General features: G+C 38.4%; 1 pseudogene; it reads left to right on the top strand.

Annotated features, from left to right (window-relative positions):
• Positions 1 to 20,508, top strand: part of LOC103014873 (UDP-GalNAc:beta-1,3-N-acetylgalactosaminyltransferase 1-like) — a 28,431-nt pseudogene extending 7,923 nt beyond the window's left edge.
• Positions 20,509 to 26,867: the final 6,359 nt, after the last annotated feature.

Below are 26,867 nucleotides of genomic sequence, written 5' to 3'. Positions count from 1 at the left end.
GGACTTTTCAGCCTTTCTTATTCTTCCTAAATCAGTTATACATTATATCTCACTAGGATTTTGTTCATTTCACAAAAAGCTTCAAACTTACTGGCAAAAAACCCTCAGAATGTTCTCTTATGCATTAGTATCTTTGTAATTCCTGTTGTATCTATACTATTTTATCCCTAATTTTGTTTATTATTATTTTTTCCTTTTTTTTCCCTTAAACAGCATAGTAAAGATTTTTTACTTTATTAGCCTTTAAAAAAAATTGTTTTGGTTCACCTTCTGTATTGAATCTTTTTATTTTTATATTCACACTGATTAATACTTTTATTACTTGTTTATTAAATATTGGTTGTTGGTGTTAACAATTAGCCTATTGATTCTTTTTTTAAAATTTACTTATTTTGTTTATTTTTATTTTTGGCTGCTTTGGGCCTTCGTTGCTGCATGTGGGCTTTCTCTAGTTGTGGCGAGCGGGGGCTACTCTTCGTTGCGGTGCGCCGGCTTCTCATTGTGGTGACTTCTTTTGTTGCGGAGCACGGGCTCTAGGCGCGTGGGCTTCAGTAGTTGCAGCACATGGGCTCAGTAGTTGTGGCGCACGGGCTTAGTTGCTCCGCGGCATGTGGGATCTTCCCGGACCAGGGCTCGAACCCGTGTCCCCTGCATGGGCAGGCGGATTCTCAACCACTGCGCCACCAGGGAAACCCAATAATTTTAACTTTATCTTTTCTTCTTTTTAATTTATCTTTCATTATACTTAAAAGTTTTTAAATTGGAAACACTAGTTTTTAGCTTTTCTCTTTTCTAATGTAAAAATTTTAAAACGAAATTTTCCTGTAGACACTGTTTTTATTATATGGCACAACTTGTGATACACTTATTATATCCAAAGTTATCTTTCAGTTAGAAAATTATAGTTTAATTATTACAATTTCATTTATATTTCCATTTTTATTTCTTCTTTGACCATGGGTTATTTAATAGTGTTTTATAAAAAGTTCCGAATGTATGGTGCTTTAAAATTTCTTTTTGTTATTGATTTTTTAGAATTGTGATCAGAATATGTGATTGGAGTATTAACCTTTGAAATTTTTGAATATTGCTTTGTAATCTTAGTGATAATCAAGTTTTTTAAATGTGTCAGGTTTTCTTGAGAAAATATGAATTCTCTACTTGTTGAGTATAGTTAGATCAAGCTGGTTAATGGTGTTGACACTCCCCATTACTCCAGACAAACCAGGATGATTTGACACCCTAGGTGAAGGAAGAACAGAGGTTGAAGGAGGAGGAAGGCAGTTCACAGGGAAAGACCAGAGTCAAGTGTTTAGTTTAAAGAATAAAACAGAGTTTCTAGTATTTTACTTTAAAAGTAAAATAGGCTTTGGAGTGAGTCCTCTGCTTTCAGGTAAGACCAAAAATATTTGTAGTACAAATATAAGTTATAAGACATAGACTATGATCATAGACTATTATACCCCATATTCCACAACATTTAGGAATTTCTATAGATTATTTTATCTAATCCTCTTAACAAATAAATGAGGTGGAAATTATTACCGCTTTCACAAATGCTACTTACTTAGTAAGAACTTAGCAATTTGTACAACATAAGCTGGTTGGTCAGTGACAAAGGACTAGAATGACCTCTGGTCCAACCCCACAACCTTTCTCTAAACCATTAACCTCTTCTGTCAAGTACTTGCTAGACTTTGTGGATGACACAAGAAAGGTGAGATTTGTTCCTGCTCTCAAGGAAGGACACTGTCATCTGATTAGGGACACATGTCTCATGTCCTAAAAATAATTAGAAAATGGGACTAGTTAGTGAACTAATAAAGTTCTAACACAAAATTCATGTGCCAAAGTAAGTATCTAGTACAATGCCTGTGGTATTATAAGACTCGCAGTGAGGAGAGGCCATCATTACCTGCAGTTTTTAGGAAAAGTTTCAAGGAAGAGGTGGGATTTAAATGGATTCAGGAATAGAGGAAATATGTTCAACTGGACTGTCCCACTGAAGGAAACATTGCTTGATATAGTCTGCATAATTTTAGCCGACAGATTGAAAGCATGGCAGGATTTGCCTAAGTAGAGTAAAGGGGAGAGGGCTGTCTTGGCCAAAGGCGCAATGAATAGGAATAGCTATGATGTCTGGGGGCGGTGGAGTGGGGAGGAAGAGTGGAGGGGGCACCAGGAGCTGCAGGAGGCAGGGTTGAATGGGTTACAGGGTGTCAAGGTTTGGACTTGGCCTGAGGGAAAACGCAGAACCACTGTGATTTCCTTTTCTTCATAGGGTGTGATACAGGAAATAATCTGCCTCACGTCGAAATTCTGGCGGACTGGAAACAATATCCCAGGAAAGAACGTCTTCTATTATCTCACCCTCTCTAATACATTTCCTCATTTCCTAACCCCCGAAGACTGGAAGATTTTGTTTTGGTTTGACTTCAATCTCTTTTTTCTATATTTTAACTTTATTAGAGTATAGTTGATTTACAATGTTGTGTTAGTTTCAATCACAGCAAAGTGATTCAGTTACACATACACATATATTCATTCTTTTTTAGATTCTTTTCTCATATAGGTTATCACGGGATATTGAGTAGAGTTCCCTGTGCTATACATAGGCCCTTGTTGGTTGTCTATCTTATATATAGTAATGTGTGTTAAATCTTTTTTATTGGAATTTTAGTCCATTTCCTCTCTTGTCTTCCCTCCCTGAGGGTGGAAAATCAATTGCGATGTTTTTCAACATAGTCATAGTTTGATTTTTAATATGTTCTTAATTTCTGAATGGCATTATTGGAAACCATAGTTTTATTTATCACGTTAACAGAAATCTGACCACCCTTGTTGCCTGACCTTGTATTCCCTTTTTGAGGAGGTTGAGTAACACACATAACACTATCAATTTAATGAAAAAATATCTGTCAAACTGATTTGGCTTCCTGTGGATTGATTCAGTTGACTGAATTTTCCACATTTCAGAAAAACCAGTTATTTTTATGACATGCAAATGCAGCCTAAATTTTGGTCTCAGAATTGCTGAGTTCAGGAAAGACTGCTGAAAGCTGGGAAGCCTAGTCAAGCATTTGCTTTCAGCTGTTGAACTTATGAGGATCTGTTCTAGATAAAGCTAAGTGACATTGTGCTGAGAGTAATCTGACACACATTAAGATGAAAAAGTAAGAGTCGATCTGCTGACTCCTAGTGTTAACCAGAGTTAATTAGGGGCTTGTGAGAGGCCAGCATGAAACAAGCTATTCCAAAGTGAACTGAGACATACTGCACTTCTCCAACACCTGACTTCTTAACAGCAAGGTGAACCTCAAGAACACAGTTCATATAAAGATTGGTTTGCATTCCGTAAAAATATTTACATGTTAGGAATTAAGCGCATGAGTGTGTTAGTTATTTCTCACCCAACAAAGGTCTTGGAGAATTTCTGTTTCCAGAAAAGAAAATTAATAACAATGTCCATTTGAGACCTGATACAGCACTTTTGTATATGCTGCTTTCCAATTTGAGAATTTACATTTTTGTTGCTGTTTTCTTCCAACTGACAATGAGGCAAGATGTCCAGGTTCTGCCACTGATGTCATCTGAGGGGCTGGGCTGAAAGAAAACAAACTTGGAAAGCCTTCCCACAGAGCTGTAATAGCAGGGGTGGTCACTAATATTTTTTTTTTCTTTAAATGTCGATATTGAACTTTCCTTGACACTGAACCTTGTATTGCTGGGTATTTTAAGTTGTTTATCCAGAATCCGACACACTTTAACCTACATAGTTCTGGTGATAATTGCTGAATTTCCAAATTAATAGGAAAACTGGCACAATAGTAGATATCAGAGTTTGCTATTTGTGAAGTGCCAATTTTCTGTAATTAGGGAAAATTGCTAATTATCACTGGAACTATTCATTAATATTTGAAGGAAGAAAGATAAAAATTAATAGAAATGCTTTTTTTAGTGGCTAAAATTTTTAAAGTCTACTTGCTGGGAAGTTGTGAGGAGAATTGAGGCAGCTTTACCTAAATTTTGTGATGGAATGTTTAAAATGAGAGACTTACACCTCACTTAACTAGTACTTCCAATGTTCAAGTGCAAACTGGGAAAGTCCCTACTTAATCGCGTAATACCAGTACCTTTTCATGTAAGGTCAAAGTGGCCCTGGTTTGTTAAATAAAGAGGGCAGAGTCTTCCACATTTATTTAGCGTTATGAAAAGAGGCATTTATTTGCAAGCTTTGCCTAGAGCAATGCTAATTCTCACTGTTATATCACATAATTTTAGGAATATGATAAGCTATGAACGATAGCGTTGAAAATGAGCCATCATTTTCAAAGTTTATAGAACGTTTACCACAGATAGCCTTTTAAGTCTTATTTCTAGGCATGTTCTTTGACCCCAAATAAAAATAAGTACAAATGTAAGTGATGTTTGAAAGATCTTAAATCAGTTTTTTTTTTTTTTCTTTTCAAGAAGAGTTTAAAATATGTGCTCATTAACATCAGGAAATATCAGAAAATGATAAACTTTTTTTTAAGCCAATGAGTGTTAAAAAAAAGTCATTATGAGATAGTGAATTATTCTTTTACAACAAATATTTTCTGAGTCTCTACTCTGAGAAAGGAACTTGGGCAGAGGGAGACTAGTGGGTTTTTGGACTAGATGGGCAAAAAGGAAGAAAAAAAAAGTTGGTAAAGAAAGTTGGTGATCAGGGTCAGGCTGAAGCTGAGATGTGCTTGTCTGTAGGGGATAGACCAAGAAGACACAGTGATTTCAGCAATGCCAATGAATTTAGGGTTAGGGAGAAGGTGAACACAGAGTCAGGGAACCAGTAAGGATGATCAGCTGAAAAATTGGAAAAAATGTTCTGGCTGGATGGAGCCGTGGACATAATTCAGTTCAATTCAGAGCAGCATTGATTGAGTTCCTACTAGGTGTTGAATGTAGTCCATTTTGAAAACTTAGGTAAGAAAAATTGGTGAACACACATGATATTTTACCTGTGATGTCAAATATTCTCTCTCCTTCATATTAGATGGTGGTACTGAAGATGAAAAGTTATTGCTAGTGGATGTCAGACAATATTTTGCACCTTAGGTCACCCAAGCTTGAATAGCATCTTGTGTTGGGAAGGGACCTCAGATGTAACCTAATCTCACCTGCTACCCCATGCTGAAATCCCTGAGGACATTTACTCGAGGAAAGGTAGCCCTTTCGTAAGAATCATGTTGGATTACTGAAAGAAAGGGAGCTTGCAGTTGGTCTGTGTTATTCCAGCCTGGAATCAGCAATCTGGAGAAATAGCCTCGGAACCTTCCTTAACTGATAGGTTTTCCCACACTGTTATCCTAGCTTTGCCCTACTAGGATCAAGTTCTAGTTTGACAATATCTTTCCCGATACCTGGCACTCAGAAAGTAGTGCGATTTCCAGTGTGCCCTGATCAAGAAGAGTCCAGGGAAAGCTGCTTATGTTATTTCACTTCAATTCATACTTTTCAAGATTTATGAGACTGTTTGGCTCAAAAAAACCCCGCTGGCCACTTTATCAGTCCACCAGAGTTCCTAGCTGTAAGCAACAGAAACTTACAGTGGCTGATGTATGGTGGAAAGAAATTTACTAAAAAGATAATTGGGGAGTTTACAGAATCTCCACCAGGGCCAGAGAACTAGCCTCAGAGCTTAAGCAGCCAGGAATGGAGCCCAAGGTGACATTTCAATTGGCTTCTGGTGGAGAGACCACTGCCACCGGGGACCGTACCCCCGAGCTTTACTTCCTACCCCACAGAACTTGGAGCCTGGAGCTGCCCCTGGAATGACAGCAGCCACTGTCTGGTTGCTGCAGAGCCGCTGGCTAACCCGTCCTATTCAGGCTCCTGGTAATGCCTAGGACTCATGTCAGTACAATGGCTGCGAAAATGGCACAACTGCACCAAATAAGGGGAGACTTCTCGAAACAGAAGCAGAGGGTTCAGAAGCTGGGCAGCCCCAAGACTGGCAAAATTACCATTGGTGCCCTCTTACCTCCTTACTTTATACCTTCTCATCTTAGACTTACATAAAGACCAAAATTCTCTGTACCATTTTTACTTTTCTAAGATGGTCTCTGGTAGGTAGGGGATTAAATGCTTCCATTTCTAAATAATACTTTTTCTTGCTATTTTAAATACAGACTGCACGCAGGAGAAAGAATATCAAGGACGTTATTTTTAAAAGTAAATAAGTGATAATGACACAGTATCTAAGATTTACTGTGTTTAGCCTCTGTGGGTAACCAGGGGTCATCTTTTTTCAAGTGCTCAGAAATCATGGGCATTAACAGAAGAGAAAGTGGAATTGTAATGCTTTGTACAGCATTCCATTGGGGAACTTTCTTTATTTAGGAAATAAGAGTTTAGAACCTCTTTCCCTTCATACCTGACCACGCATTATAAGATCCACAGGACAAAATATAATCATATGAAATATGGAACATGCTTAGTCATGCAGCTTCTTTACAAGACCATCACAGAGTTGTGACGACAGACTTAGATAATAATAATGCAAAATTCATCAAGCGCTCACGGTACCATAAGACATCATTGCGGGTCCTTTATGTCAATTAACTTATGTAATTCACAACCGCCCTAAGAAGAAAGGTTGTTCTTATCCTATTCTGCATATGAGGACATTGAAGCAGAGAGAGCAGGTTACCCACCCAGGCTTCTACATCTCGTCAGTGGCCAGAGCCAGATTGGAAAGCAGGCAGTCTGACCCCCAAAGCCCAGAGCCTGACCCACTCAGTCTAGCTGCCTGTTAGAAAAGCACACACAGTGATGCTATCAGGTTTCTCTTTGGCGGGTCAGAAGTAGCATTCCTGCAGTAAAGGTACTTTTGCTCTGGTGGTTGGCACTTCTCAGCTGAAATGAGAAGCCGTTTTACTGCCACCGGTACAGAAAAATATGTCGACCTTATTTTTCCTCTCAGTCCAATCCCAAATGCAGGGAGCAGTGTGACTACCCAGTGTGAAAAATATTCCAAGCATCTCAGCTGATAAATTCTAATGGAGCTCCGATGCCTTTTGTGACTTTGTTCAGATTCGTTTAGTGCACCAAGCATAAACTGCTTAAATCTTTCACATACAACCATTCTATTGCCTATTAATTAGAACCATCTTTTAATTGCATTGGTGCTTCAGAATTAAGTCAATATAGTTACAGGGATAGAATCCCCTGAAGGAAAAATTTCTCTTTATAGGAAGCAAGTGATGTTAAAAACGACAGAAGCAGCAAACAATAAAAATCCCCATAACATCTCCAAAACATCCCCACAAAAATCTCCCTAAATCATTTGAGGATAAAACTCCATTTTCCTAGCTGCAGATTAAAATACACTTGATACTAAGCCTCCTTCCACACCCCTGCTGTGTTGGCTGTCGTTGAAATGTTCTTTCTGTGTCTTCGTCTCTCTCTCTTTTAAAACTGATTTCTTCTCCCCAGTACGTGAGGTAACCAGTATCCTCCTACTGTTTACAGACTCTCTCCTCCGTCAAAACAGGAAAAGATCACAAGTCAGGCTTTGCCTTCTGATGGATTGGTTCTATTTTTTATTTCACTGATTAAACATTACTTCATCCAAGCATTTGCATTTTAGGTCATTTCAGCTCTCAGTGTCTAAAGGAACGTCAGTTATTGACAAAGGTTGGGGAAATCAGAGGCAAGGCAGGAGGAAGGGTTGAAATCATTCAAATGTCCTGAAGGTAGACTTGCTTTAACACTTTGGGGGAGATGTTGAAGTTGGGCATGGAAACGTTTATAACTTTTCTCCCTGAACTTCCAGAGGGACAAAGAGATAGCAGGGATTGACAGAGACTCGGTCCTGGGTTGCTGGTGGGTCTGGGGCCTTGGCTTCCCCTGCCCTCTCTGGCCGCCCCCAGACCCATTTCCATCACAGGTTCATCTCCTCACAGCCTCCACCTCAGCCATACCCCGATTCTCCCTCCCTCTCACCAGAAATGCCCTGAAGTATATATGCTGATTGTCATCACAAGTTATTTTAGTTAATGTCATAAAGTTCCTGACACCTATTCATTAGTGGACATGTGACTGTATTCAATGCTGCCTGGATCATGTTGCCTTGAAAAATAATCCAACAAACATCCTCATACCGCAATCTATGGCCTATATTTCAAGTAGTATTACCTCCTTGCTCTCTGGAGTTCTGAGTCAGGCTTTTTATAGTTCACATAACCTAGATTTGTGAGTCACTATGTACAATAAATAGCATTCCCCCTGCTACCATGAGGCTTGGAATCAATGCCAGGTGTCACTGCTGTTGACACCCCTGCTTGCTGATGACAAATGTGCCGTAGAATTCATGGTCATCCGAGGCCTCAGTTTCCTCGTCTCTAAAAGTGAGATGGTTGGTAGCTTTCTAACACTTGTTTTGGTATCAGTGGCATGTCTCTTGTTTATCTTTTATTCTGAATGAAAACTTTTCAAGAACTTACATTTTATCTTACACCCCAAAGTGCATATTCTGTTTTGCTATGTTTCAGGATGAAGCTCACACTGAATGGGAAAAGAGGAAAGAGCAAAGGATAGCAAGCTGGTGGGAAATTTTGGGCCACATGCTCTATCTCATGGTTCCGAATAAAGAGAAAATGGGCAGAGCAACGGGGCAAATAAAGAAGGATCTATTTGCTCACAACTGTGTTCCTATCCTCTGAAGCATGTTGTTGAAGCCTTGGAGACATCATTAATTTCTCTTACTACCTTCCTCAAGCCTGAGTGGCCAGTCTTGGAAAGATGCAGCCGGTGTTCTGCTGTTACAGACGACTCTAGAGCCCATACTGGCCTGGAAGAAATTGGAAGTGAAGTTAATACCCAAGGAATAAGTGAACGCTGGCTGCTGTAGCAGAACATTCCAGCAGAGCAAGGGTGACCACTGGGGTAGTATGTGGCCCAGTATGTAGACAGGATGACATTGAAGGGACCTCGTTTCTCTGATTCTCTGATAGTCAACAAAACACCACACATACGCTAGCGCTACATTTCCTTGGTTTGCTTGGTTTAATCTGGTCTCCCTTGCTTCTCCTTTTCTCATACCTTGTCTCTGGGTTTTAAGGACCTATTTGGGGATTGCACCTTCTTTTCCATCTCTTCAGCTCCCATTCAGCCTCATTTGTTCTTCTATTTCCCTTTCTTTCTTTTTTCTTTCTAGCTATTAAGGCACCTGTCATGTATCAACCCCCAGGGGCCCAAGTGGCAGCTTCCTTATTTCATGGAATGCCTAATTTTACCCACTACTGTGGAGATGGGGCTAGGTTTCCTTTAAAAAGGAAAAAAAATTCCCTGATAGTGTCTGTTTATATCTCTAAGGCTCAAATAATTGAAAACAGTATTGTTTGAGGGAAGATCATTTCTAATGAGCAATACACAAGGAAGAAAATCTGATTTTCCCAAGTGAAATTCCTGACAGACCACGAACTCTACAAGAAAGAAGCAGAGCATTTCTCTCTGTGGTGACCAAGGTACCGTGTCTCTAAGCTGACATCATAGAAAAGCCTTTGTGCATAAATAGACCATGTATTAATAAAATAATATTTATGATTCAGCCTTTTTCTTTCCTTTTAAGTATCAAGCTGTAACCTAGAGGAACAAAAATAAAAGAAGTTGATGTCTACAATATAACTGTTAAGGGGGAATTTGCTCCACTGTTATTTGGATGTAATTGGTACTGAGCATCACAATGTGCTTGTAATTGGGTCTGTACTTGTTCACTTCAAGGGTTCCATGCTATTTCTACTTGAACCCATTTTTTTGATACCGTTCAGCTCAGCAGTGCCAGCTAACTCTTGTTATGTAGTTGAAAAACTGTGGCCATTAAAAATAGGATACGGTGTGATTTTGTTTTGCAGCACCGCATGGAAAATCAGTTGCTGTTCATAACAGCTCTGTGGTTGGTTGATTTAAAGCAGGGGGGTGACTTGGAATTGACAAGCAGACAGTTTGTGAAAAGGGATATTGTATCTTTAAGGCTTTCTGACTGATTGTGTTTAACTGCGCCACGCAGCAGGCAGTAATTAGGCTGTAGCTTCACGGAGAGGCTTAAAGCACCGGCTCTGGTTCTCAGTTCTCCAGATTTTTTTTTTTTTTAAAGCACAAACATTTTTTGGATTTGGAGCCATGATAATGTTTTAAAACCGTGAGTGTGTAAGTGAGCAAATGAAAAGCTGACCCTAAGGCTTCCTGTGCAGACTGTCTCTGGGGATCACCCTGTACCCACGGACCCTCGGGAGACCAGACAGCCCCCCTGGGAAGCTGTGAGAACCATGATAGGAGCACAGGATGCTGGAGAAGGTCAAGGTGCTCTTGAAATGAAAGGAAGGCTGCTCTTATAACATGACACGGTTTCTTCTGGCCCAGTTCACAATGTTAATGAGACTAGTTGAAGCCTGCTTCTAAGATTGATAGACAAAGTGCCTAATAATTTTTATTTAGGGGAAAGAGAAATTTTCCTTTACCTATTAAGTAGAAAAGAGAGTATGTTACAGAAACAAATCAAAGAAGCCATTAGTCTAAGGAATACTTTCCATCCACTGCTCTGCCTCTCTTGCTACTCCCCAGCTCCCCACCCTGGCACCTCTTAAAATACCCCATTGCTGTTTTGAAAAGCGGCGAACATTGTCAATTATTATTTGGTAAAGCCCAAGTTTCAAGTTTTTCAGGCGTTTGTTATCACAGAGGAGCAGTTGACGGATTTTACACTGACCTTATAAAAACTGAACGTTCAATTACTGGTTGACCATGGTAGCTATCTTCATTTTCAATCAGGCCACACTGGCTGAGTCCCAACTATGTGCAAGATGCTATACTAGGTGCCGCGAGAGATAAAAATTGTTCTGGAAATGTGATTGTGATCTTGCCTGACACTATGTACAAACTTTCCTTCCTTTTCCTAATTATCTGGGTGACTTATTCCATATAGATTTGGGTACCATTTAATTTTTAAATTGCTATGCATGTTGTTCTTTTCTTTTTGTTAAGTCAATTCCTTTTTTTTTTAAACCTTTCTTACTTTCTTACTGATACCTGTAAGTATCAGTATCCATTCCAACACTTCTGTAGATTACAAACATGTACGGGTTACAGACATTTTTGGTTTTAAGTAATAACTCCTCATATTTGTGGATCACTTCAGAGTTTTGGATGTGTTTTACTTCTCATTACATCATTTGGGTCTCCCTACCCCATCCTGTGGGTGGTAGGGTAGGTGAGAGCACCACTTTGAGATGTCCGGGAGGTGGACTTTGAAAGGGGCGGGGATTAGGAATCAGGTTGGCTGGATTTCTGCTCTTCTCACTAATAACATAGCCATATATTCAATCCCAGAACGAAGCATCTTCTAATTTAAGAGTAATAGAAACATTTTGGTATAACTTTTCTCATTAAACATGGATTCAAAGTCAAAGATAGGCCACCAGAAGGAGATTCTGAAAGTTTTAAAAGTTTCTTCTACCAGTTTTAAGCCAATGCTTGTACTTTCTCTAAAGAGTTTCAAACATTCAGAAGCATTCTTTTCTCTCGGTTTTGATTTTTTTTTTGAGGGGGGGGCTGCCTTGAAGATAAATTACTTTAATCTGCAGGCTAAGTTGCATTGATGTATTTATCTTTCTCAACATGCTTTGTCCTAAGGTCAGTTCTTCTCTGAAAGATTTGATCTAAATAAATTATAAATGTGTATCAAAATCTATTTGCTATTAGTGTAAACACATTCAGAATAGATCCCACTATTGCTTTGAAAGAAACAAAGATGGATTCCATTCTATAGTTCAAATTTCAAATGTGTATGTTCACTTTTATATACGTCTGTGTCTAAACGTCGAGGTCAGTATTTCCATAAATTCCTAAGGTTGGTTCATTTGGTAGTGCTGATAAATGCTCCTTGGAATTAGGATGTACAGAAGATCAAAGATTAAACCACAATTTTTTTTTCCAAAGTGACAATGAGCCTAATTCACTGTCAGTTAATGCCAGGTGTTTCTCCCCCTCGTATTAAGTTCTTCAAAACAGTGGCTGCATAGGACACCATTCACAGAGGCTTAGCGCTGGGGAGAAAATGATTACATTAAATCGAATGATATGAATAATTCATGACATCACATTTTGTAATCCTGGTGTTAAGCATAAAACCAGTGGTTTATTTTTCAGCAAAATGTTTTTGTATCATTTTAGATAGTGCATAATGCAAAACAATAACTGCATACATAATGCAAGAAGGATGGTGGTGAATAGGGTCCTTAATAGTGCTTGCAGAATCATCTGGGGTGTGATCACAATAAACACATTTTGAGCCAATGCCCATGGGTACCCAACGCTTGCTGGAATCTTCTGAGTCCAATAGAATGGCTGCCTTTTAATTTGTTTTTGAATATTACACCTGACCTTTACCACGGATCTGAAAGTCAGTCCTTGTATATTGCTAAAACTACAAATCCTTTTGTCCCCTTTCTTTTCAGTGTGCTAGGAGGGCAACTCTGTTGGAGGTAAATAGCTGATTTTTTAAATGATGTTTGATTTGCCAATATGGATTTGGAAATATTAGGAACATCCAGAGAGTCTGAACTTAACATTCTTCAATAAAGAACTTAAATATTCTGGAATAAAATACCAGTTATTTAGCAATTCAGCCAGGTACCTATTAGGAATGTCATTTAAATCTCTGAGGCTAAATAAATGATTCCTTGTCTTACGTGAATCGTCTCCCTATTTCTTAGAAAAAAAAATCTTTTCTTTATAATTATCAGAGGAGATTGAAGGTGGCCCTGAAAACCTTCATGAAGCCGTTTCCAGGTCATGTACATTGTAGCAATACCCTAACATGAGTCTGATTATTCTGCTGCATTTCAGGCTGAAATAATTGTGTACCTGGACCATCTGCGGCTGCCTTTTCCAGCACCTTCCTGTGGACAGCTCCAGGGCACTCTCTGGAAGCCAGAATGGACTCCTGCTGATTCGTCCACATATTTGTCTTGAATGAAAGAATGGCGTGTGCCAGTGGATTTCAAAGCTTTTCACAAACCATCTCCACATCTGAAGTCTCAAGAGTTTATGTCAAGCATTTGTATTACTTACAACTAATTAAATATACTATCCGTGTTTTACAACATGAACACATCTGCTGATAATGTTGTAAATAATCTGTATTATTATTTATTTGAAACAATACACTAGTAATTAACGGTTGGTCAGTAACCTTGAAATCCTGACCTATTTATAATAGATATTAATTATCACATGTATAGCAAATCTTTTGTTTTTAAACATTTCTTCACAAAAGGATACTTTAGAAGCATGTTAAAGTGTTTTGTTTCAAAATCTTTATTTACTGTGATCCCAAAAATATTGTTTAAATTCCTAGTTTTAAGATTTTAAGTAGACTGCCAAAATGGGTAGATTATGATAATGTTATTAGGGAAAAAGTGAAGAGATGTAGCATATAATATTACATTATAATGTTTTGTTGAGAATGTTTGATGGAAAAAAAAAATCTTGATGACCCAATTAAAGGGTGTGGAAATGAGAACTCTGCATTGGATTTGAATATAGAAATGCTGAGATGCCTGATGCCTGCATGGTAGCTTGGGATCTGTTCTTCTATGAAGGAGATATAAATTACCTAGATCTAACTGAAAGCAGAAATCAAACTCTGTGATGCAAATGATATTCTTCCGAGGAGTGCAAATTCTATGTTAAAGATCCAAAAGAGAATCCTGTTATTGAAGACTATGCCTCAGTTGAATATTGACAGTAATCGGTTTCCTCCTTTGCACCGCCCCTCCGCCCCCCACCCCACCCCGCCGACCTATCTTATTTCTACTGTCTTCTCTAAAGTTACGAATTTTTGGATGACTGATTGGCGGTGATGATGCAATCACTTGATCCCCGAACACCTGCTCATCCTGGCCCAGACTATCCCAGTGCCGTAGCACAGCTGCTCAACGAGGGGACAGAGATCCCCGGGTCTGCCTTCTCCCCCATTTCTTCTGATCTGGTTTATGGAAACAGTAACTTCTTTTGGGTATAGCCTATCAAAAACAAGAGAAGAATTGTGCATAATGTAATTTCAATTCTGAATACAGAGAATGATGAAAACATTGCTAAAATAAAAACCTATTGATCCCAGTAGCAAATATTTCCATTTTTTCCCTTTAATATACATAGCTATGCTACACTACATAAAACAGAACACAAGTTCCAGTGCCCATTTGGCCACTTATCAGTTGTGTGAATTTGGGAAACATCAGTGAGTAGCTCAGAACCTCATCTGCCTGCTCTGTAAAATGGGAATAGAGAAGTTAGCCTGGGTTTGCTATAGAAAAAAATGAAATACTGCACAAGAGAATATACTATAATAAGTCTCTATGGAAATAATTATTTTTTAGCTATTTAAAGGATTGACATATATACACTAATACGTATAAAATGGATAACTAATAAGAGACTTTTGTATAAAAAAAAAATTCAAAAATTCAAAAAAAAACGAAAAAGCTACTGAAAACAGAATTTGTACATTTCAGTTTAAGTGGTTATAAACGTATTGGCTTTCATTATTTAGAAATATCTAAGGTCTATAAGATAAACTAGATTGAATATTCAATAACTAAATAAATGTTTTTAATAAGCCATTAAAATTAGAATATTTTCATCAAGAACAGGGCTTCTGTTGTAATTCATAATTATTATTATGAATGTTACTCAGTGGAAAATATTCTGTGTTCTGTAATAAAAAATTTTAGCTTTGCAAAAAAAAAAAAAAAGAATTTCTTTTTTGTCAGTTAATAGATTATTAAAGAGTTACTTTAAAAATAAATTTGTTCAAAAAGCAAAACACACAAACCCATTAGGAGTTTCATCTATATATTTAAACTTCTAAGCCAGCCAAACCAGTGATGTAGCTTTCATGGGTGTTTTGCTTTCTCACACTTTAATGCATAACCTTGAAAGGAATAAAAGTTGCTGAGCTGGCTATTTCTCTGCCTCTCCCCAGAACAGATGTCAGTGGAGCAACGGAGAATTAGCTGTAGCAAAAAGAAGGATGATCGAGTGGAAACTTGTTCAATAATTAATGCGCTGAGTAACTGTATGAATATTTGCTAAATATTTAGTCAACTCTGGGTATCAGGCAGCACTGGTTGCATACCAAAGAATTTGCAAAGGTAGAAACTGCCAGCCATAGGCATCAAAGATCTGAAGATTTCAAGCTCACAAGTCAGAGATGTGCAAATTATTCCACATAATATAAACCCCAAAATATAAATCCATAACTATCCACACAATACTTTGGGGAGGGTGATAGGAGGCCATTACCTTGTTCTCCACAGTTCTTTTAAAGTGTATTTGGCATCACATTTTAATTTAATAGCTGCTTGCCTGCTTACGTGTGTGAGGGTACGATATTCTGATGCATACATGAAATGGAATTGTAAAATAACGACCAGGTGTCCTCTTGAAATTTCATTCTGTGGTTCTAGGAAAGCACTGGTGGGTGATCAATTCACTGCTCTATACTGAATGGAAACAGAATTTCCTTCAGCATCTAGAGAACAGGCATTTGAATTCAACTTAATAAACATTTGTTAATTCCTTAGGATGTCTAACCACTCTGCACAAAGAGAAGCTAACCTGTGGGAATCTTTTGAGTGAAGGATACGTAAAAATTAAATCTGTGTAGCAAAAAGAAGTAAAAATAAGAAGATGATCTCTGATTTCCGGAAAGGTCATATTTTGCAGTGAAAATTTTTTAAGTTTCAATTTTCCTAGCTATTTAATCACTCATACATTGTGTTCTGATATGAATTCCTAGTGAAATCCTCACGAATCTTTAAAAACCTCTCCAGAGAGTTCAAGATCTCCTTTTGTAGTAGTACACACATCACCCCTCAGTTCGTTCCAGGTCCTCTGCTCTCCTGGGTGTGGGTGTGAGCACTTACGAGCAGGAGGTGCAAGTGGCTGCTCTTCTTGGCACCCCCTGCTGGCCAGAGTAGCACTAATGATGGCTCCACAGAGGCCTCATCTTCTCTCTTCCAGCCCATGTGAACCGTTGCCATGGCAGCCACAGCAATAACAAAGAAAGAAAAAAAAGGGAGCCCAGGGCTGCAGCATATGAAAGAAAGAGATGACCCCAAATGAGGCGCTGGAATGGAATGCCTCTAGGATTTCCCTTCAAACACAAAAGTTTGATCTTGCCGGAAACTGTTCTACCTGGATTTATTCACAGGAACCATGTTCTATTCCTTAATTATGGTTCCTTGTCCATACCACTATACTTCGATTCTCTGTTTCCTTATTATACTCTGCTTACACATGACCAATAAAGTGAAAAGGGACTGAACAATGGCAAACACAGAGACAGTAAGAAATGTCTTTGACAAGGTAAGAACCAGTTTATGCATCAGGAGACTTACTATTGATGAGATGGCCATGCTCCCCAAACTGATCTTACAGATAAAATGCAATCCCTGTCAGAAGTCCAGCTAGCTTCATTGTAGCAACTGGCAGATTCTAAAATTCATATAGAATTGTACGAGATTCAAAATAGCCAAAACAATCCTGAAAAAGAACAAAATTGGAGGACTCACACTTCCTAATTTCAAAAGTTAACAACAAAGCAACAGTAATCAAGACAGTGTGGTACTAGTATAAGGACAGACATATATATTGATGGAATAGAACTGAGAGTCCAGAAGTAAACCTATGTGTCCACAGTCAACTGGTTTTCAACAAGGATGCCAAAACCATTGAATAGACAAAAAATAGTCTTTTGAATAAATGGATTAGCCACATGAAAGAGAATGAAGTTGGACCCTTACCTCACACCATACACAAAGATCAATTGGCTATAGATCAAAAACTCAAATGTAAGAGCTAAAACTATAAAACTCTAGAATAAAACATAGCAGTAAATATTCAGGACCTTGGACTGGGCAGTGAATTCTTAGATATGACACTAAAAGCATGAGCAACAACAACAACAAGATAAATTGGACAACATCTAAATTAAAAATATTTGTGCTTCAAAAACCACTATTAACAAAGTGAAAAAACAAAAAAATGGAGTAAATATCCACTAATCATCTATCTAACATTAGGCTGGTATCTAGAATATATTAAAAACTCTTACAACTCAATAATAAAAAAGACAAATAACCCAGTTAACAATGGGCAACGGACCTGAATAGACATTTCTCCAGAGACGAAATAAAAATGGCCAATAAACACATGAAAAAATGCTCAACAGCATTAGTAATCAGGAAAATGCAAATCAAAACTGCAATGAGATATTACTTCACACCAACTAGAAGAGCTAGAATAAAAAAAGTCAGAGAACAGTGTTGGCAAGGATGTATAGAAATCAGAACACTTATCACTACTTGTGGAAATGCAAAATGATGCAGCCACTTTAGAAAACATTCTGGCAATTTCTTAAATGGTTAATATAGATCTGGAAATTCTGCTCCCAGGTATATTCCCAAGAGAAATGAAAATATACAAAATATACATAAAAACTTGTACAGTAATGTTTGTGGCAACGTTATTCAGAGTAGCCTAAAGGTGGAAACAACCTAAACATCCATCAACTAAAGAATGGATAAACAAAAATAATAGGATGGAATATTATTCAGCTATAAAAAGGAATAGGGTACTGATGCATTTACAGCATGAATGAACCTTGAAAACCTAGTGCTAAGTGAAAGAAGCCAGTCACAAAAGGCTACGTATTATACGATTCCATTTAAGTGAAACATCCAGAAGAAGCAGCTCTATGGAGATACAAAGTAGATTAGTGGTTGCTTAAGACAGGGGTGGGGGATGAAGGATAGACAGGTGATATTACAGGCTTCCTTTTGAGATGATAAAAATGTTCTAAACTTGGCTGTGGTGACGTTTGCACGTATCTGTGAATATGCTAAAAACCATTGAAATGTACATTTTAAAGGTCTTTTTTTTTATAGCTACTTTATTTATTTATTTCTTTATTTTTGGCTGTGTTGGGTCTTCAGTTTGTGCGAGGGCTTTCTCTAGTTACGGCAAGTGGGGGCCACTCTTCATCGCGGTGCAGGGACCGCTCTTCATCGCGGTGCGCGGGCCTCTCACTATCGCGGCCCCTCCCGTTGCGGGGCCCAGGCTCCAGACGCGCAGGCTCAGTAGTTGTGGCTCACGGGCCCAGCTGCTCCGTGGCATGTGGGATCTTCCCAGACCAGGGCTCGAACCCGTGTCCCCTGCATTAGCAGGCAGATTCTCAACCACTGCGCCACCAGGGAAGCCCTGAAATGTACATTTTAAATGTGTGAATTATATGGTATTTAAATTATATCCCAATAAAGCTGTTAAAAATGAAATGACTTTTACAATATTAGGATCAGTTTACATGGAGAGAGGACCAGCTCTCATCCAAACTGTGTCCATGTTTCCACGACCTTTCCACAGACCCCTTCTTTGGATCTCCCGTGTTTATGAGCAGCCGCCTCCCCTACCACCCGTCACAGGTGCTGAAATCCTTAGTCCCTTTTGATGTTTCCAGATGTATAGAGCTATCATTGACATTCGACCTCTTCTTGTCTAAAAACTCCGGGTTTCCTTGGTTTGAAGCTCTGAGCTTTCCAAGGAAACATTCAGCGTATTTGATCAATTAATTTGAATGGCTCCTTATGGTTCACATACCCTCACAAATGCAGTACCTTTTAAATATGGCTTCTAAATAATGTGTGACTAGAGCCTAGAAGTTGTCTCTCAAGTCATCACTAAAGAGACAAGAAAAGACACACTTTCCAAGTCTCCCTTGCAGCTAGGGATGATCATGTAACAAGGTTTGTAGAGATATGAGCTGGAGTGAGCTGGGGATTCAGGGTATGTTTTGCTTTCTTGATGGAAGGGACAGACAGCTGACACAGAAAGCCCCTTCTTCTCTTATCCTGCCTTTAGCGTAGAGGTGAATGATTGCACTGCAGCATCCATCTTGCCACCATCTTGTCACTCTGCTCATGAGAATTACAGAGATACTGGCTTTGCCATCTGTGAGCCACTGAACCAATGTTAATAGCCACCTGTCCTCAGACTTCTTGGTAGTAAAGAACTGATTGGTTTAAGCTCTTCTTAATCAGGACTTCTGTAACTGGCAGGTGATAATAACCCTTACTGAAGTATCATCATTTTTATATTTGACGTCTATTTCTAAAGAGTGGTGGGAATTTCAGGCTTTATAGTAAAAGAAGAATTAGAATAGAGAGCATAGTGGGGAAAATGTTTTGGAGTAGATGGAGTCATATACAGAATATATTGTAATAAACGTAATGTTTGCATAGGCAACCCTTGGATTATATTAGCTTCCCCCTTAATAATTTTACGATAGCTACATAAATATACTCTGTATGAGTAAAAGGAAGTAGAAAGAGGACTAAACCTATAATTAAATGGCTGAATTCAAATTCTGACTCTTTATTAGCCTGTGTTTTCTTTTCCTTACCATATCCCTAGACCCTAGAATAGTGCTTGAAAAATAAATACTTGATAAACAATTTTCTAAGAATAATGCATATTATGTGTGTAACAGACATAAATATAACTCATTAAAATTTAAAAGACATGTTACCCATATTAATTATAGAATCATAAAGTCTCAGCTAGAAGGGACAATTGCAGATGAGAAAACCAGGAATTTGAAAATATAAGGTCACTAAGACATAGTATTTGCTCTTATTGTCCAGTGTAAACACTAATAAAAGAGTAGGCTGACTCTGAGGAAGTCAGAGAAAGACAGAGGGATGAAAGATGACTGAATGATGGCAGCTTGATGTAGAAGCGTGGTTCCCAGCGGTGACCACACGTGAGAGTCACCCAGAAGATCATTCAGCACCCAGATGCCGGTTCCACACCCACAGACATCCTGACTTAATTGGCCTGTGATGAGGCTTAGGCATTGATATGTTTTGAAACTTCTCCACCTTATTCTGATTTGCAACCAAGATTGAGTGTCACTAGGATAGGGGGGAAAATTACAGACTTTGGAAAACGATGCAGCTATGTTTCAACTGGTGATGGTCCACTTACTGATTTAGTCACCTTGGGCAGTTACTTATTGTCTCTTGGCTTTAATTGCCTCACCTGTAAAATGGGGATGATAATACCTGCTTCATAAAGATATAAAGATTAAATGAGATGACATGGATAGTGTTCCTGAAACAGTGGTCATTCAATACTTGACGCCTGTTACATCTTTGTACATCATTTCAGTGTGCATCTTTTCATGCTTTGTTGTAGGTCATGAGAAAACCTACAGCCGTTGGGATGGATGGGAGGGACATTAGTGAGTAATGGACTAATACTATTTCTTTCTGGCTTTGGTGGCACAGTAGCATTATTATTGGTAGTATCTTAGTTTACCTAATCCTCCGTTAAATTTTTTTTTTTTTTGCTAGATATGCAGAGTTCTCCCAACAAGCTGATATGGAAAAGAATGGAGGGGTCATCTGAGGCCAGTTTCATGTCATCTTGAGTCATCCTGGTTAGAGGAAGCTCATTTTTAGAGTTTTAAGAAACTAGCACAAATTTTATTTTCACTTTTTGCAAGTTTCCAGGTCCTAGAATTCCATTAAAATTTTCCTGCTCTTACCTAATATAGTGCCTGGCATGTAATCAATGCTCAAGATATATTTTTAATTGAATTGAGTTTTAAGATAGTTCCTTTTTTTTTGCTGACAGTTTTGTTTGCCTCACTGTTACACCTGGTAGTCTTCCAAGATTTGCAGATGGAAGTTTTACTTAGCAGTAAAAATCCTGGTGACTATTGGTCACAGTAGCAATACTAGGGCCTTGCCCCTTCAACTCTTCAATATTAATTTTACTTTTTGGCTTCATTCAGTTGGTTCTTTAAAGCCTGGTTTACCCAGCCATTTTGTTCCTAGTTTGAGACCATCTGGCATGTATTCCTTCTTCTTTCCTACTTATATCTTTGTGCACATATCTCTTCAAACCTCAAAATATCTCTGGATCATCACCTATTTTCTCTTCTTTCCTTTTCAGTAGATGAAACCTCCCCCCACCCCTACCATTGCCAGGTCTAAAGTCCTCCTGGAACTCTCCCAAATTTTCTCCCCTCTGCCTTCGCCCCTGAGAGTATCAACCGGTCCTTATAAGAATGAAACATTTAACCTGAACCTTTTCATTGGTGTCTCCTCTTGTGCCTTCATATGTGTCTAGTTTTCTCTTATTTTACACACACACACACAAATTCAACGTCACTAAAACTTCTTTCAGCCTTGATACCTACCTTAGACTACTGTTCTATTTTCCTCTCTTCTTGACATCCTCTTGTCTTTGTCTTCCCTTCACTTTTTAAAAAAATTAAAGTATAGTTAACGTACAATATTATATGTTACAAGTGTACAATATAGTGATTCACAATTTTAAAAGGTTATACTCCATTTATAGTTACTGTAAAATATTGACTATATTCCCCATGTTGTACAGTATGTCCTTGTAGCTTATTTTATACATAATAGTTTGTGTCTCTTAATTCCCTACCCCTATCTTGCCCCTCCCTGCTTCCCTCTCCCCACTGGTAACCACTAGTTTGTTTTCTATATCTGTGAGTCTGTGTCTTTTTTTGGTATATTCACTACTTTGTTGTATTTTTTTAAGATTCTACATCTAAGTGATAACAACAGCATTTGTCTTTCTCTGTCTGACTTATTTAACTTAGCATAATGCCCTCCAAGTCCTTCCATGTTGCTGCAAATTTTCCCTTCATTTTTACGACTCCTTCTCTTCCCTTTCTTTCTTTTACTTCTTCCTTTGTCCATAGTTGGATGAAAATTAAAAGATTCAGTTCTTATTTATTTAATTTGCCCCCTCCATGTCTTCTTGTAGAGTTTATTCTTTCTTACAACACCAGCTATCAGATCACATGTACTGTTCATTTTTTACTTATTCATATTCATTTACCTACTGGCTCATTTAAAACACAAAACAAAATGTGTGCATGACTATGAGAGTGAAAATTAGTGACCTCTCTTTAAAGATAATCTTCTGCTCTTTAGTCCTGCTGCCTGCTGGACTTCAGCACAGTTTCCAGCAATATGTCAACAGTCAAGCGAATTCTCTTGCCCCTAGAACTGATTTCTGCCAGTATGTCATCGTCCCTTTGTGACTGGCCTTGGTGGCTTGGACTCACCCCTTATCTCTTCCTCTCTGCCCATAATGTGTTCATCCTACTTCTCTTTCATCATGCTCATTTCTTTTTCCTCTCCCCAGGAATACTCTAGTATAAAACTCATGTCTATAGAAGTATTGTATAAGAGTCTCTAACAGGCTTCTTAGACAAAATCTTTCCTCATTTTAGTCTTCTGGCACATGATTTCCAACTTTTCTTCTGCTACACCAGCTACATCTTCTATTCAAAAGTATTGTTAATGACTTTCTATTACAATACGGTAATCCTCAAACTCCTGTACCCATCAGTCAGCACCCTCTAGTTTCCCTGCTTCTTCTCCATCTAAACAAACTGTCCATTTCCTGTAGGTGATTATAATTTCCATATTTGTCAAATACATTTCTGCATCTCCCTTCCACGAGCTAAACCTACCCTTCCTTGTAGCTCATGCTCAAGTCCCTGGTAGTCCCAACCCTCACTAACCCCCCATCCTTACCTGAGTCACAGAGCACACACTGGCTGACACACTGGTTTGCAGCAAACCCCTTGTATATGTAATTGTTTAGTATTGTGTCCTGCCTTTGGGACAGAATGCAAGCTACTTGCTGGTAGGGAACACGTGTGTGCCGTGTATGCTATGTGTGGAACATCCAAGGAACGGTTTCTATCAGCCAGACAGTGAGACTCAAACAAACACGTGTTGATACTGGTGGTTTTTCATTTTTAAACTTCCAAGTAGCATTCAAAACTAAACATAAACCGCGAGCATTGCTGATTAGCCTCTTAAAACGACTGTCTTCCAGAGTGAATAATAATGAGTGTTTTGCTGATGCACTGATAAAGTAAAAGAGTGAAAGAGAGAGCGCTAGAGAGCGGGAGAAAGAGAGGGAGAGAGGAAACATGAGAGACACAGAGAAAGAGAAAGTGAGAACTATATTCTTTATTTGCTTAAAGAGGAGAAACTAGAATATTTGACTTTTTGTGTTCCTCAAGCGTAAGCAATATAATATTTTCTGAAATAACACATTGGGCCTGAGAAAAATAAACACATTAAAACACTTTGATAGTATTGTAATACTCTTGTGTAGTGATTACATTTTATCTCCTGTGGGAGTGGCTCCTTTATGGCTTGATTTTGGGTGCCCAGTCTTCCTGCCCAGATCCTTAGTGCTCCTAGCGATGTGGCAATCCACGGCTGAGAGGCACATGTGTCTATGTTAAATGGACGTGGAAGACAAACGGCCAAGAAGGGTACTGGAAGCGACAGTGTAGGTGAGCACTTTTTGCTTGTGCTGGCTGCTTAGCTGAGTCTCTCCTTGGCTTCTTTCTCTTCCTACATTTTCTCCCCAGAACATCTTCCTTCAGCTGGATCAGAATTTGTTTTATCTGGTCTCACTCTGTTACACTTACTGGCTAGTTCCTAATTGGGGAGCAAGCCATCTATTTCCTTCTCTGATTTCTTGTAATTAAACTGGAAAAAGAGCCACTGCCCAAGGGCCTCTGATTAAGCCCCACAGAAATATTATCTTCCTGCTTCATCCTGAACACCTCACGGAGCGGAACCTGGCTGGCGGCCTCCGCCTGGGGCCTGGCTGATGCTGGCCCCCTGAGACTGACCCTGGGGGCTAGAAACAGTGTCCGTGGCGTCTATCAGCCGCCCTCACCGTGGACCTGCCTTCTGCAAAGGAATCCCCTCCACTGAAGGAAATCACAGCTCCCTAATGTCTTTTCACCTTTCTTTTAAGCATCAGAAAACTAGAATTTATACATTCTCTAGTTGACTAGACATTTTCTTCAGTGACAAAGTGGTGAAAATAAATATGAATCCTAAAACATTTCAGTTTGATTGATAGTGATGGTACAGCTCCTGGATTTTTGTCACTAGGAGCTGCTTTTATTGGCTTTCTCCTCTGGGATTTTAACATCCAACTGTGAATGATAAGCCATCTTTCCCCCATCCCCCCCAAAAGAAAATTTGAGCACTCTATGCTCACTGGGAGGGGCAGAATATAATTAATTCATGGTTTTACCATGCAGGGACTTTACCCAACTCTATCTCTAGGAAATAAATGACATCCCAGGTGGCAATAGGCTTGCTGCTTGAACGACTTACTGTCTCTGCTTTTGTTGCCTAATCACCCTCCTGACCTCAGTATCTGACCCCCATCTTACCTCAGGATTCACTAACTTAACAGTGATCTTAAGGTATTCTCAAAAAACACACAACGGTTTGTGCTTGCTTTCAGAAGCTTTTATTGTCACTTTTAAGGCTTATTAATCGAGTGTGTGAAATCTTGGCCCTAGTATCATTGTTCTTCTCATATAGTTCTTTGACTCATCTAGAAATGTTCATATATTTTCTGCACACATATATTTTGTTACATTTTTTCAATGAGTGTATGTATTTGCTTGGTTTAAAATGTATGAAAAAGCTCTTTAGATTTTTGCAGGGGGCTACTGAATTAGGTGGAGGAACTAATAATCATGGGGATGAAAGTATAAACAAGATGAAAAATAAGATGTTTATTATTGAAGGTTAGTTTAATTTCTATGGGTAAGTAAAAAAAATACGCAGACATACTTTAATTATTCTGGATAACCAATAACTGGTTATGGCGAGGAGACGAATTTTAATGTGAATTAAATATAATCAATTTCAGGCCACATACATGTAAGTAGTAATATATGCACATACTGATGAATGGAGTTTTTAAACTCTCTGATTTAATTTACTCTTAATTGACTTTAAATTTTCTATTTAATGGTAAATCTACTTTTCTCAGAGGCTAATGGCGTTATAAGAGTTGGGAACAAAAGGTTGTGATCGCTTCTCTGTTTTTTAAGAGTTTGAATGTCAACACGCAAATGTCCATACCTTTTGTTCTTTATACAGTCTGATTTATTCCTAATTGGCGGGGAGTTGCTATGGACATTGGTGGCTTGGGTGTGGAATAAGAAGACAATTGTTCCCTCACATGTGCTGTTGTTTTTCATGTGGGCATCCGTTTAAAATTCTCATGGCTCTCCATCTCCTCCCACTACCTCAAAAAGCAAAATGCATTTAGCTTTGAGCTGAAGAGGCTGCTGAAGAAAGCATCTCCTAGATCACACAAACATTAACATACCCGGTCATTGTCTCTGTGCTTCCCATGGCAGCCTTATATAATAAAACAAGCCGCGTCAAAGAGGTAAGGCTGTAATATTAGGTAAAATCTAATTTCAGTTTGGTTACCATATAGTGTTCATTTCCCTAAGGGAGGAAAAAAAATTAAATTTGTAAGCTTAAGATTCCAGCTGAAGTAGTAGTAGTAGAAGGTATGAAAGGCTTTCCTTTGCCTTTTATTATTCACTTTATGAATTAGCCTTAGTTTACTTGCTTCGATCTGTGTCGACATATTTCTGAATACTATTAGCATAGCAATCAGGGCTGTTCTCAGGTTATTGAATGGTGTGTTGACTTCCGAAATAAATAGATATGCAGTGTGAAGGGCGAGCTGTCACTTTAGGAGAGCTTTCCTGATCTAAATTAAAAGGCACTTCTAATTGAAAACTATAATAGCAGGAGGGTTAGAGAGACAATGAAACTGCTCAGTCCCTTTCAATTTTCACAGGATTCTGTTAGTGAATATAGGAGAAAAAGTAAAATGAAAATATTAAATTACAAATTGCAATTTAAGTAGCAATATTAAATTATACCTAAATAGCCATATTGCTCTGAAGCCATTTTAGATGTTTGATTTAAAGGGTCTCAGTACATCTGAGTTTTTGCTGTAATACCCTGAGTTATCTGTTTTATCACTTAGCATGTAATTCTAAGTTTACACCAGCAAATGCATCTTTACTATGAAATAAGAAATAGGTCCTGAAAGACTCCAGATTTTGGCGTATGCTAATTCCAGGTTGCATTAGCGCTCATGTGTCTTTTGTCAGACCTGAAGGGGTCTGTCTGATAGGATAGGGAACCTCAAAGTCAGGACAGTTTTATAAAATCTGAGATAATCATTTGTGAGTTATCCATGTGAAATGTTTTCAGAAATTTACATAAAATCAATTATGAATTTAAGTAATAGATGAAATTATTAGCTATATCAGTTATGTGAATAGCTACCAGCTGTCTGAGTCTATAGATTTTGGTCCTTTAAGGGTTAACAATTGAGGCCTGTCTATAGCTCATTTCTATAGTAACAGCAAGACGGAGACTTTTTATGGGCACCTAATAATTAGAAAGTGCTAGAAGGTATAACAATATAATGAATCAAAACTGATAGACTTGTGGGTTTCCATAGAAACATGTATAATTATGATAATCGGTCCCTGGCGTACCCTCAGAATTGTATACATTCAGTTAAATGCAATAAACATTAGGCACTATTTAGTGAGCTGTGATGCAGATTAACAGTGTGAGATACGGGGAAGCTATGAATAAAATTGCTGTACAGTTTATCTCAAACTAATTTCCCAGATTGCTTTAATAGATGTAGTGTGTGGGGGTGAAAAATTGGAAGTGTATTTTTGTTAGTGGTAAAGCTAACAAAGATAATATTTCATAAAGCGGCTGACTGATTGTTAATTTCGGTGCAGATCAAAATGGGCAGCAGCACATCAGTCAGTGTGGGATCCCAGGGCCCTCAGAGCGCATGGCAGATTGGGCCTCCCTTTGCTGATTTATTTCAAAAGTAAA

Source organism: Balaenoptera acutorostrata, chromosome 17 (assembly GCF_949987535.1).
Source record: "Balaenoptera acutorostrata chromosome 17, mBalAcu1.1, whole genome shotgun sequence".
Taxonomy (NCBI): domain Eukaryota; kingdom Metazoa; phylum Chordata; class Mammalia; order Artiodactyla; family Balaenopteridae; genus Balaenoptera; species Balaenoptera acutorostrata.
The sequence above is the reverse complement of the archived record's forward strand: the minus strand, read 5'-3'. Positions and strand labels throughout refer to the sequence as shown.